The sequence below is a fragment of the Pristiophorus japonicus genome, chromosome 19 (assembly GCF_044704955.1).
Source record: "Pristiophorus japonicus isolate sPriJap1 chromosome 19, sPriJap1.hap1, whole genome shotgun sequence".
NCBI lineage: Eukaryota > Metazoa > Chordata > Chondrichthyes > Pristiophoridae > Pristiophorus > Pristiophorus japonicus.
In genome coordinates this window covers 79,122,654-79,134,689 of record NC_091995.1, presented here as the reverse complement: position 1 = coordinate 79,134,689, position 12,036 = coordinate 79,122,654, and the positions used below count along the sequence as shown (strand labels likewise).

Here is a 12,036-nt window from a genome sequence, read left to right as displayed (position 1 = left end):
TTGAAAAAGGTTTGCCACCGGATGGCGTTGCAAAGAGGTCCTCCGCTCTCGGTAGTGGGTACTGGTCTTGGAGTGACACTCGATTGATGGTGGCCTTGTAATCGCCACATATCCTGACCGACCCATCCGCCTTGAGCACCGGCACGATCGGGCTCGCCCAGTCACTGAATTCAACTGGCGAGATGATGCCTTCCCTCAGCAGGTGGTCTAATTCACATTCCATCTTTTCCCGCATCACATACGGCACTGCTCTGGCCTTGTGGTGTACTAGCCTGGCTTCCGGGTTTATGTGAATCACTACCTTGGTCCCCACGAAAGTGCCGATGCCGGGTTGAAATAATGAGTCAAATTTGTCCAGGACCTGTGAGCATGATACTCGCTCCACAGAAGCAATTGCATTAACATCGCCCCATTTCCAGTTCATGACAGCAAACCAACTCCTCCCCAGTAGTGCGGGACCGTCCCCTGGGACAATCCAGAGTGGCAATCTTTGTGGGTCACGACTACCGTGGTGCTGCCTAGCACTGGAATGATCTCCTTTGTACATGTCCGTAGCAGTGCGTCATCGGCAATAATTTTGGCCTCCTGACCATGGTCACCCAAAACCTTTCCAACTGTTTGATACTCATCAGGGACTAGCTGGCCCCCGTGTCCAGCTCCATTAATACTGGGATGCCATTGAGGAGCACTTTCATCATTATCGGTGGCGTCCTGGTATATGAACTGTATATCTGCTCCACATGAACTCGCTGAACTTCAGCTTCCAGCGATTTCCCCCAGTGTTCATTTGCCCTTGTAGGGCTTACATCGGGCCTGCCCTCCTCGTACATCAACCTGGCTGCAGGCTTCCTGCCCATATGCGCCAAGTGACCGCTGACGTTGCAGTTTCTGCAGGTATATTGCTGATACCTGCAAGTTCTGGCTGGGTGTTTGCCTCCACACCTGCAGCATGAGCTGGAGGCTCCATTGTTGGAAACAAAAGGTCCATTACCAGTCAATTATCTTTGACTGTCTCTGTAACTGTCCTTAAGCACACGATTAACAGGTGTTGATGGCCCCATTACTGGCCGCATTGTCTATTGCGATGGCATGAATCACCGTTCAGCGAGCCATTGTCTCTGTTGAATTCCCCCTTTGGGTTCGACTACATGCTGGGACATGTCCGATTGCCCTTGTCTGCCTAGAGAACTGTGTGCCGCGTTAACAATGTTGACTCCCTGGTCGTTTGTCGCATTTGAGCCAAGATTTTTGTCATACATCATTCTGGTCTCTTCCTCCCCTGAGATAAATGTCTGGGCTATCAGAGCCGCCGCTTCCAAGGTCAAGTCTTTGGTCTCAATCAGTTTCCTGAAAACCCCAGCGTGCCCGATGCCCTCAATAAAAAAGTGTCGCAGCATCTCCAGTCTGCGTGCATCTGGGAACTTACATAGGCTCGCCAGTCACCGGAGATCTGCCATGAAGTCTGGAACGCTTTGCCCTTCTCGCCGCCGGTGCGTGTAAAACCGGTGTCTCGCCATGTGCATGCTGCTCACCAGTTTCAGGCGTTCCCTGATCAACTTACTGAGCTTGTCCAACGTCTTGTCCGCCGGCTTTTCTGGCACGAGATGGTCCTTCATCAGGGAGTACGTTCTGGATCCACAAACTGTCAGGAGATGAGCCCTGTGTTTGTCGGCTGAATCCTGTCCCAACCATTCATTAGTGACAAAACTTTTCTGTAGTCTCTCAATTAAGTCGTCCCAATCATCACCAACACAGTACCTCTCTTCTGTGCTGCGAGTGGCCATGCTCGCGTGGCTTAAATCCCAGTTTCTCGTCGCCAATGATATGTCCTTACTATACAGTATAAATGCACACGAGGCCCATACTTGAGAGAATGTCACTCTGTGACCAGTTACCTTTATAACCAAGGCCTCAAGAGACGGACAGTGGGTGGGGCATCCCCTTTGATATGGGAAAGTCCAGGTTAGGAGTGCCTCCCACAAGTTCGCCCCCTGTAGTCAGTGTTCTCAAGGTGTAAAACTTAGGTCAGCTTATACATGGGTTACAATGACAGTTGAATACATGACAATGCCCCCATGTTATGGATTATTACACCAATAGAAATTACTTCACGTTATCTAGGCAAGTGGATACTCCAACTATTTAAAAAAAACTGCCAACAGATCCATTAATCAACACTCACACTCTGCCTGAAAGGTGGAATCAAACCACTCTGTCACTCGACAGCTACAAGTTTTTTTATTTCAAAATATACTTTATTCGTATAAAAATTTGTACAGTACATTCAAAAGCAGTTCAGTACATTTAACTGCGGTCAGCAATCCCATACACTACATTTGGGTGCTGACTGCAGTTCTGTTCGATACATTTCCTTGCTTTTCAGTTCAAGTACAATTCAGTACAATACGGGATACATTGAAGTACATTCAACAAATGACATTACATGTGTCACTATACAGTACACGGAATGGGTGACGGTACATTTACATTTTTCTATTCAACGTGCATTACGAAACAGACCTTGCATTGTACATGGCACTACATAGGTATTTACAGATCATGGTGCTCCATGTGCACAAAAAAGAAGTTACAAGTACAGCCCAACAGCTACAAGTTTGAAACCTGCATCCCAGACCACTGAGGCACATTGGGCCGAATGGCCTGTTTCTGAGCTGTAAAATGATGTGTCATTCTATGTCTACTAGGTTGGGTCATAGGTTACCCCTGAACCTTTGGTTGCACCATGAGGCCATGTTGTGTGCCAAATGTAAATGTCTGTAACAGGTTGCCATTGAGATCTTCATATCTTGCCTTTGTCTGATGTGTGGGTGAGACACTGACTGTGGTGCCAATTGTGATATCTCACCTACTGCTCATGGGTATTGAATGCAGTCCTTGAAACAGGAACCTTGGATAAACTTTCCACTCGGTGTGCATCAAGAGGAATGTTGGAGGAAAGGGAGAGATGGGGCAGTAGCTTGCAAGGACAGAAGGGCCGAGGGTTGGTTATTTGAGGAGGTGATGATGGTGGTGGTTTTGAAAGGGAAGGGGACAGTACCTGAGGAGAGGGTACAATGTCAGCTAGCATGGTGTCCAGGAAGGGAAGTTGGGTGGTCCACAGTTTACCGGGAATGAGGTCAGGGGAGTAGGGTGTGGGTTTCATGGACAAGATGAACTCAGCGAGAGCCTGAGAGGAGATACGCGGGAAGCTAGAGAATGAAGCAGGTTCAGGGTTAGCGCAGAGCCTGAGAGGAATTACTGCTTGGTGGACAAGAGAATGGGGGATACAGCAGGGGCAGCTGAATGGGTGGTCTCTGTTATATATGTAAACCTGTAAATACCTTGTTTAAGCACCAGAGGGCTAATCCCCTGGAGTCCCAAGGGATCCCACAATCACTTGGGAGCACCTGTACTTAAGGAGGCCTCACAGGCTGTAGAGGCGCTCTGGGAACCTGCAATAAAAGACTAAGGTCACACTTTACTTTGAGCTCACAGTATCTGGTCAGACTCTTTATGCATACACGAGAACTGGCGATAAGATACAGATGACGAAACCCACCGCAATGATGCAGAGAACAGTGGGCATCCTGGAGAAATCTTCGGAGGGAGATGGGAAACCTTCGTGGAGTGACTCGACCAATACGTCATGGCCAACGAGCTGTAAGGAGAAACGAACGCTGCCAAACGAAGGGCGATTCTCTTCACCGTTTGCGGGGCACCAAAGTATGGCCTCATGAAAAATCTGCTGGCTCCAGCGAAACCCACAGAGAAATCATATGATGATTTGCGCACACTGGTCCAGGAGCATCTTAACCTGAAGGAAAGCGTTCTGATGGCGAGATACCAGTTGTACACATGCAAGAGATCTGAAGGCTAGGAAGTTGTGAGCTATGTCGCCGAGCTAAGACACCTTGCAGGATATTGCGAATTTGAAGGACATTTGGAGCACATGGTCAGGGACTTCTTTGTACTTGGCATTGGCCATGAAGTAATACTTTGCAAATTTTGACTGTAGAGACCCCAACCTTGAGTAAAGCCACAGCGATAGCCCAGGCGTTCACCAGTGACAATACCAAGCAAATCTCTCAGCACACGAGTGCTGCTACAAGTACTGTGAACAAAGTAATGTTGTTTTTGAATCATAACGTACCGGGCAGGCCTCACATGCCTGCAGCTGCACGTCCGCAGATGTCTCAGAGTCCACCATCAAGGGTGATGAATGCTAGGCCATTAATACCTTGTTGGCGCTATAGGGCCGATCATCATTTCCATTCATGCCGCTTCAAAGGATATGTTTACAAGGGCTATGGAATAATGGGACATCGCCAACGTATGTGCAGGCATGCTGCAAACACTGCTAATCCTACAAATCACCATGTTGCAGAGGAGGACAGATCCACGGCGGATCACGACGAACCAGAGCCTCAGACCGAGGAGGCAGAGATATATGGAGTGCACACATTTACCACAAAGTGTCCACCGATAATGCTGAAGGTTGAATTAAATGGACTCCCGTTGTCAATGGAGCTGGACATGGGCGCGAGCCGGTCCATTATGAGCAAAATAACTTTTAATAAATTGTGGTACAGTAAGGCCCCAAGGCCAGTCCTGACTCCCATTCGCACTAAACTGAGAACTTACACCAAGGAATTGATTCCTGTAATCGACAATGCTACTATAAAGGTCTCCTATGATGGAGCGGTGCACAAGTTACCACTCTGAGTGGTACCGGGCGATGGCCCCACGCTGCTCAGCAGGAGCTGGCTGGGGATGATACGCTGGAACTGGGACGACATCCGAGCACTCTCGCCTGTCGACAACACTTCGTGTGCCCAGGTCCTAAACAAGTTCCCCTCACTGTTCGAACCAGGCATCGGGAAGTTCCAAGGAGCAAAAGTGCAGATCCAACTGATTCCAGGGACGCGACCCATCCATCACAAGGTGAGAGCAGTAAGATACATGATGAGAGAGAGGGTGCATAATATAAGAACATAAGAACATAAGAATTAGGACCAGGAGTAGACTATCTAGCCCCTCGAGCCTGTTCCGCCATTCAACAAGATCATGGCTGATCTGGCCGTGGACTCAGCTCCACTTACCCGCCCGCTCCCCGTACCCCATAATTCCCTTATTGATAAAAAATCTATCTATCTGTGATTTGAATACATTCAATGAGCTAGCCTCAACTGCTTCCTTGGGCAGAGAATTCAACAGATTTACAACCCTCTGGGAGAAGAAATTCCTTCTCAACTCGGTTTTAAATAGGTTCCCCTGTATTTTGAGGCTTTGCCCCCTAGTTCTAGTCTCCCCGGCCAGTGGAAACAATCTCTCTGCCTCTACCTTGTCTATCCCTTTCATTATTTTAAATGTTTCTATAAGATCACCCCTCATCCTTCTGAACTCCAACGAGTAACTCGTTGGAGTCTACTCAATCTATCATCATAAGGTAACCCCCTCATCTCCGGAATCAGCCGAGTGAATCGTCTCTGTACCCCCTCCAAAGCTAGTATATCCTTTCTTAAGTAAGGTGACCAAAACTGCATGCAGTACTCCGGGTGCAGCCTCACCAATACCCTGTACAGTTGCAGCAGGACCTCCCTGCTTTTGTACTCCATCCCTCTCACAATGAAGGCCAACATTCCATTCGCCTTCCTGATTACCTGCTGCACCTGCAAACTAACTTTTTGGGATTCATGCACAAGGACCCCCAGGTCCCTCTGCATCGCAGCATGTTGTAATTTCTCCCCATTCAAATAATATTCCCTTTTAGTTTTTTTTTCCAAGGTGGATGACTTCACATTTTTCGACATTGTATTCCATCTGCCAAACCTTAGCCCATTCAATTAACCTATCTAAATCTCTTTGCAGCCTCTATGTGTCCCCTGCACAACCCGCGTTCCCACTAATCTTTGTGTCATCTGCAAATTTTGTTACACGACACTCTGTCCCCTCTTCCAGGTCATCTATGTATATTGTAAACAGTTGTGGTCCCAGCACCGATCCCTGTGGCACACCACTAACCACCGATTTCCAACCCAAAAAGGACCCATTTATCCCGACTCTCTGCTTTCTGTTAGCCAGCCAATTCTCTATCCACGCTAATACATTTCCTCTGACTCCGCGTACCTTTATCTTCTGCAGTAACCTTTTGTGTGGCACTTTATCAAATGCCCTTTGGAAATCTAAATACACCACATCCATCGGTACACCTCTATCCACCATGCTCGTTATATCCTCAAAGATTTGCAGTAAATTAGTTAAACATGATTTCCCCTTCATGAATCCATGCTGCGTCTGCTTGATTGCACTATTCCTATCTAGATGTCCCGCTATTTCTTCCTTAATGATAGCTTCAAGTATTTTCCCCACTACAGATGTAAAACTAACTGGCCTATAGTTACCTGTCTTTTGTCTGCCCCCCTTTTTTAAACAGAGGCGTTACATTAGCTGCTTTCCAATTCGCTGGTACCTCCCCAGAGTCCAGAGAATTTTGGTAGATTATAACGAATGCATCTGCTATAACTTCCGCCATCTCTTTTAATATCTTGGGATGCATTTCATCAGGACCAGGGGACTTGTCTACCTTGAGTCCCATTAGCCTGTCCAGCACTACCCGCCTAGTGATAGTGATTGTCTCAAGGTCTTCCCTTCCAACATTCCTGTGACCAGCAATTTTTGCATGGTTTTTGTGTCTTCCACTGTGAAGAGGGTGGAGATCGAGCTGGACCGGCTGCAACGAGAGGGCATCATTTCGCCGATCGAATTGAATGAGTGGGCAGTCCAATTGTCCCAGTTCTCAAGGGAGATGGCATTGTCAGAATCTGTGGTGATTACAATCGTTTCTCCCTGCAGGATCAATAATCAGTACCAAAGGCAGACGACCTTTTTGCGACGCTGGCAGGAGGAAAGGCGTTCATGATGCTGGACTTGACCTCAGCCTACATGACGCAGGAGCTGGAGGAATCATCGAAAGGCCTCACCTGCATCTGCATGCACAAAGTTCTCTTCATTTACAACAGATGCCCGTTTGGGATTCGATCAGCCGTGGCGATATTCCAGAGAAACATGGAAAGCTGACTGAAGTTGGTCCCATGTACCGTGGTCTTCCAGGACGACATCTTGGTTACAGTTTGGGACACAGTCGAACATCTGCAGAACCTGGAGGAGGTTCTTAGTCGGCATAATCACGTGGGATTCAGGTTAAAACGCTTAAAGTGCATTTTCCTGGCGCCTGATGTGGAGTTCCTGGGGAGAAGAATCGCGGCGGACGGCATCAGGCCCACCGATTCGAAGACGGAGGCAATCGCGAACACACCAAGGCCACAGAACATGACGGATCTGCGGTCATTTCTAGGACTTCTGAACTACTTGGGTAACTTCTTACCAAGTCTCAGCACACTGTTAGAACCACTGCACGCTTTACTGCGTAAAGGAGATGAATGGGTACGGGGTAGAAGCCAATAAAATGCCTTTGTAAAAGCTAGAAAACTGCTATGCTCAAACAAATTTCTTGTGTTGTATGGTCCATGTAAGCATTTGGTACTAGCATGTGATGCGTCATTATACGGTGTCAGGTGTGTATTGCAACAAGCTAATGAATCTGGGCAATTGCAACTGGTTGCTTATACATCCAGGTGTCTGTCTAAGGCTGAGAGAGCCTACAGCATGATTGAAAAAGAAGCGTTAGCGTGTCTTTATGGGGTAAAGAAAATGCATCAATATCTGTTTGGGCTCAAATTTGAATTGGAAACTGAGCATAAGCCACTGATATCCCGCTTTTCTGAAAGTAAGGGGATAAATATGAATGCATCGGCCCACATCCAGAGATGGGCGCTCACATTGTCCGCATACAACTATGCCATCCGCCACAGGCCAGGCACAGAAAACTGTGCCGATGCTCTCAGTCGGGTGGAAATGGCACAGCCCGCAGATTTAGTTATGGTAATGAAAGCATTCGAGAGAGAGCAATCACCTGTTACCGCCCGACAGATTAGAACCTGGACGAGCCAGGAACGCTTACTGTCCTTAGTAAAAAAATTATGCTTCACGGGAGCTGGTCCAGTGCCCCATTTGAAATGCAGGAAAAAATAAAGCCATACCAGCGGCGCAAAGATGAAATGTCGATACCGGCAGACTGCCTTCTGTGGGGTAATCGTGTAGTGGTACCAAAAATGGCAGGGACACTTTCATTAGTGATCTCCACAGTACCCACTCAGGCATTGTAATGATGAAAGTGATAGCCAGATCCCACGTGTGGTGGCCCGGTATCGAAGCGGACTTAGAGTCCTGCGTGCACAAATGTAACACATGTTCACAGTTAAACAATGCACCCAGGGAGGCGCCACTAAGTTTATGGTCTTGGCTCTCCAAACCGTGGTCTAGGATCCATGTCGACTATGCAGGCCCATTCTTGGGAAAAATGTTCGTAGTGGTTGTGATGCATACTCCAAATGGATTGAATGTGAGATAATGTCGGCAAGCACATCCGCTGCCACCACTGAAAGCCTGCGGGCCATATTTGCAATGCACAGCCTCCCTGATGTCCTTGTGAGTGACAACGGGCCGTGTTTCACCAGTGCTGAGTTCAAAGAGTTTGTGGCCGCAATGGGATCAAACATGTCACATCTGCCCCGTTCAAACCAGCATCTAATGGTCAGGCAGAGAGAGCAGTGTAAATAATGAAGCAGAGCTTGAAGAGGGTAACTGAAGACTCACTGCAGACTTGCCTATCCCGAGTCCTGCTTAGTTACCGCACGAGACCCCACTCGCTCACTGGGGTCCCTCCCACTGAACAGCTCATGAAAATGGCACTTAAGACAAGGTGCTCTTAAGTCCACCCTGATCTGCACGAACAGGTAGCGAGCAGGCGGCTTCAACAAAGTACATATCATGATAGCGCAAAAGCGTCACACGAAATTGAGATTAATGATCCTGTATTTATGTTGAACTATGGACAAGGTTCCAAGTGGCTTCCCGGCACTGTCGTGGCCAAAGAGGGGAGTAGGGTGTTTCGGGTCAAACTTTCAAATGGACTCATCTACAGGAAACACTTGGACCAAACCAAACTCAGATTCACGGACTACCCTGAGCAACCCAAATTAGACCCGACCTTTTTTGACCCACCCAACTTACACACCAGTGGCAACCGACACAGCGGTTGACCACGAAGCAGAACACATCACCCACAGCAGCCCAGCAGGACACACCACACCAGGCAGCCCAGCAAGGCCAGCTGCACAGCAGCACAGCAAGGGCCCAACAAATGACTCACCAAAACTAGCATTTGCATCGAGACGATCAACCAGGGAAAGAAAGGCCCCAGATCGACTCACCTTGTAAATAGTTACATTATTGACTTTGCGGGGGAGTGTTGTTATATATGTAAACCTGTAAATACTTTGTTTAACCACCAGAGGGCTAATCCCCTGGAGTCCAAAGGGATCCCACAATCCCTTGGGAGCACCTGTACTTAAGGAGACCACACAGGATGGAGAGGCACTCTGGAGACCTGCAATAAAAGACTATGGTCACACTTCACTTTGACCTTACAGTATCTGGTCAGACTGTTTATTTATACACTACAGTCACCATCTTAGTGACAAAGAAGACCATGAGACCCTCGTACTTGTTATTGGAGGCGCTGTTGTGTCTTTCCAGGTCATATTCTGCCTTTGCAGAAAATATCTGTCGCTTCTCGGCCTTTTGGCTAAGATCTGCATAACTAACCTGACCAGCCACCATGACTTCCGGGTGGTTTCTCCCTGGTCAGGAAGGTATATGCTTACATTTTTGTAAATAGGAGGTGGGTGGGATGGCTTGACCCATCCACCTCTACGGAGGTGTGTGGGGGACCTGACCCATCCACCTCCATGGCACGAACCTGGTATTGCAGTACTTCCAGGAACGGTGCAGTGGCTCTAGGCCTTTTGGCTAAGAGCATTGGTGCAGAGTGATCCTTGACTGGTGCAGGGTGACCTCTGGCGTTTGTGACTTGACAAAGAATTGGAAACGATTGGCTACGAATTTATAAAAAAAAAAAAAAAAAATCTGTCCCTCAGGCTTAGAGTGAGAGGGAGCCATTCATCAAATCATGTTTCAGAACTTTGTGGGGAGCAGTGCGCGATATTCCATCCCAGAACATGCAGAGCCTTCAACTGAACACCGAACCTCTCCTCAGTGATTGTATCGGTGACCGACTCAGTCGCACACAGTGCGGGCAGGATGTTAATTTATAATGGGCTTTAAAGGCCAGTCACATTCCGTGGTCCTCACTCTTTCAGAATGATAGAACAGGCCAGACAGGGATACCAGGGGGATCTGACTGTACCACAGGCAGATTGCCCACATCCCTCATAAACCTCTGCAGATCATTGCGAACACTGGTAACTGAAATGCAGATGTTCGCACTGCAAGTGAAAGAGATATTACAACCTTTGTGACGACTTGCTGCAGCCACAATTAGTAACAGCAGTGGGCCATTCAGCCCCTCGAGCCTGTACCGCCATTCGATTCGATCATGGCTGATCTGTATCTCAACTCCATTAACCCACCTTTGTTCCATATCCCTTTGTAACTTTACCGAAATCTATCGATCTCAGTCTTCAAAGCTCCAAATGGCCCAACATTCACAGCCGTTTGGAAGGTGGAGGGGTGTGAATTCCAGATTTCCACAAACCATTGTGTTTGATAAATCACTTCCTGATGTCAATCCTAAATAGCCTGGGTCAAATTTTAAGATTATGCCCCATGTTATGGATTATTACACCAACAGAAATTACTTCACTTTGTCGAGGCGAGTGGATACTCCAACTATTTAAAAATAACAACCTACAGATCCATTAATCATCACTCACACTGCGCCTGAAAGGTGGAATTGAACCACTCTGTCGCCAGACAGCTACAAGTTTGAAGCCTGCATCCCAGACCACTGAGACTCATCCAGACAACAAACTAATAACGGGACAGGCTTATATAAAACACAGAAAGATGGAACATGTTATATTCAGGCTGAGTAGATTATCAGTGTCATTCAACTACTTCCCAGTTTTATATTCAGATTAACATCACACCGTATCCATACATTGACAACATGGCAAAAATAACCCCATTATTTTTAATCAAAGCCTGACAGGATTGACTATGCAGATTAGTTTGCATATTATTAACGATCTTCGGCCTTTCATTGATTGCTTTAGGACACCGGCCTTGAAGAGCCCAGCATCCTCCAGGATACAGAAATCCTCACTCAGACTGAGCTTCCTGGAATCTGCTGATAATTGGACCCTGAGGTTAGGACCGAAACTGTCGCATGATCCCATGCCGCCAAGCCGACGATTCTACAGACTGATTGGGCCGAATGGCCTGTTTCTGAGCTGTAAAATGATGTGTCATTCTATGTCTACTAGGTTGGGTCATAGGTTACCCCTGAACCTTTGGTTGGACTATGAGGCCATGTTGTGTGCCAAGTGTAAATGCCTGTAACAGGCTGCGATGGCGACCTTCATAGAAACATAGCAAATAGATGCAGGAGTAGGCCATTCGGCCCTTCGAGCCTGGACCACCATTCAATAAGATCATGGCTGATCATTCACCTCAGTACCCCTTTCATGCTTTCTCTCCATACCCCTTGATCCCTTTAGCCGTAAGGGCCATATCTAACTCCCTCTTGAATATATCCAATGAACTGGCATCAACAACTCTCTGCGCTAGAGAATTCCACAGGTTAACAACTCTCTGAGTGAAGAAGTTTCTCCTCATCTCGGTCCTAAATGGCTTACCCCTAATCCTTATCCTTAGAATGTGTTCCCTGGTTCTAGACTTCCCCAACTTCGGTATCATTCTTCTTGCATTTAACAAGTCCAGTCCCGTAGGAATTTTATATGTTTCTAAGAGATCCCCTTTCATCCTTGTAAACTCCAGTGAATACAGGCCCAGTCGCTCAAGTCTCTCCTCATATATCAGTCCTGCCATCCTGGGAATTAGTCTGGAGAACCTTTGCTGCACTCCCCTCAATAGCTAGAATGTCCTTCCTCAGAT

General features: G+C 47.4%; 1 non-coding gene and 1 pseudogene across 1 annotated transcript; one reads left to right on the top strand and one right to left on the bottom strand.

The window, feature by feature from the left end:
• The first annotated feature begins 9,686 nt into the window (after window positions 1-9,686).
• Window positions 9,687-9,917, top strand: LOC139230705 (U2 spliceosomal RNA; annotated as a pseudogene).
• A 940-nt stretch (window positions 9,918-10,857) lies between these two features.
• Window positions 10,858-10,944, bottom strand: trnastop-uca (transfer RNA opal suppressor (anticodon UCA)). The gene has a single exon. It is a non-coding gene; the product is annotated as a tRNA-Sec (tRNA).
• Window positions 10,945-12,036: the final 1,092 nt, after the last annotated feature.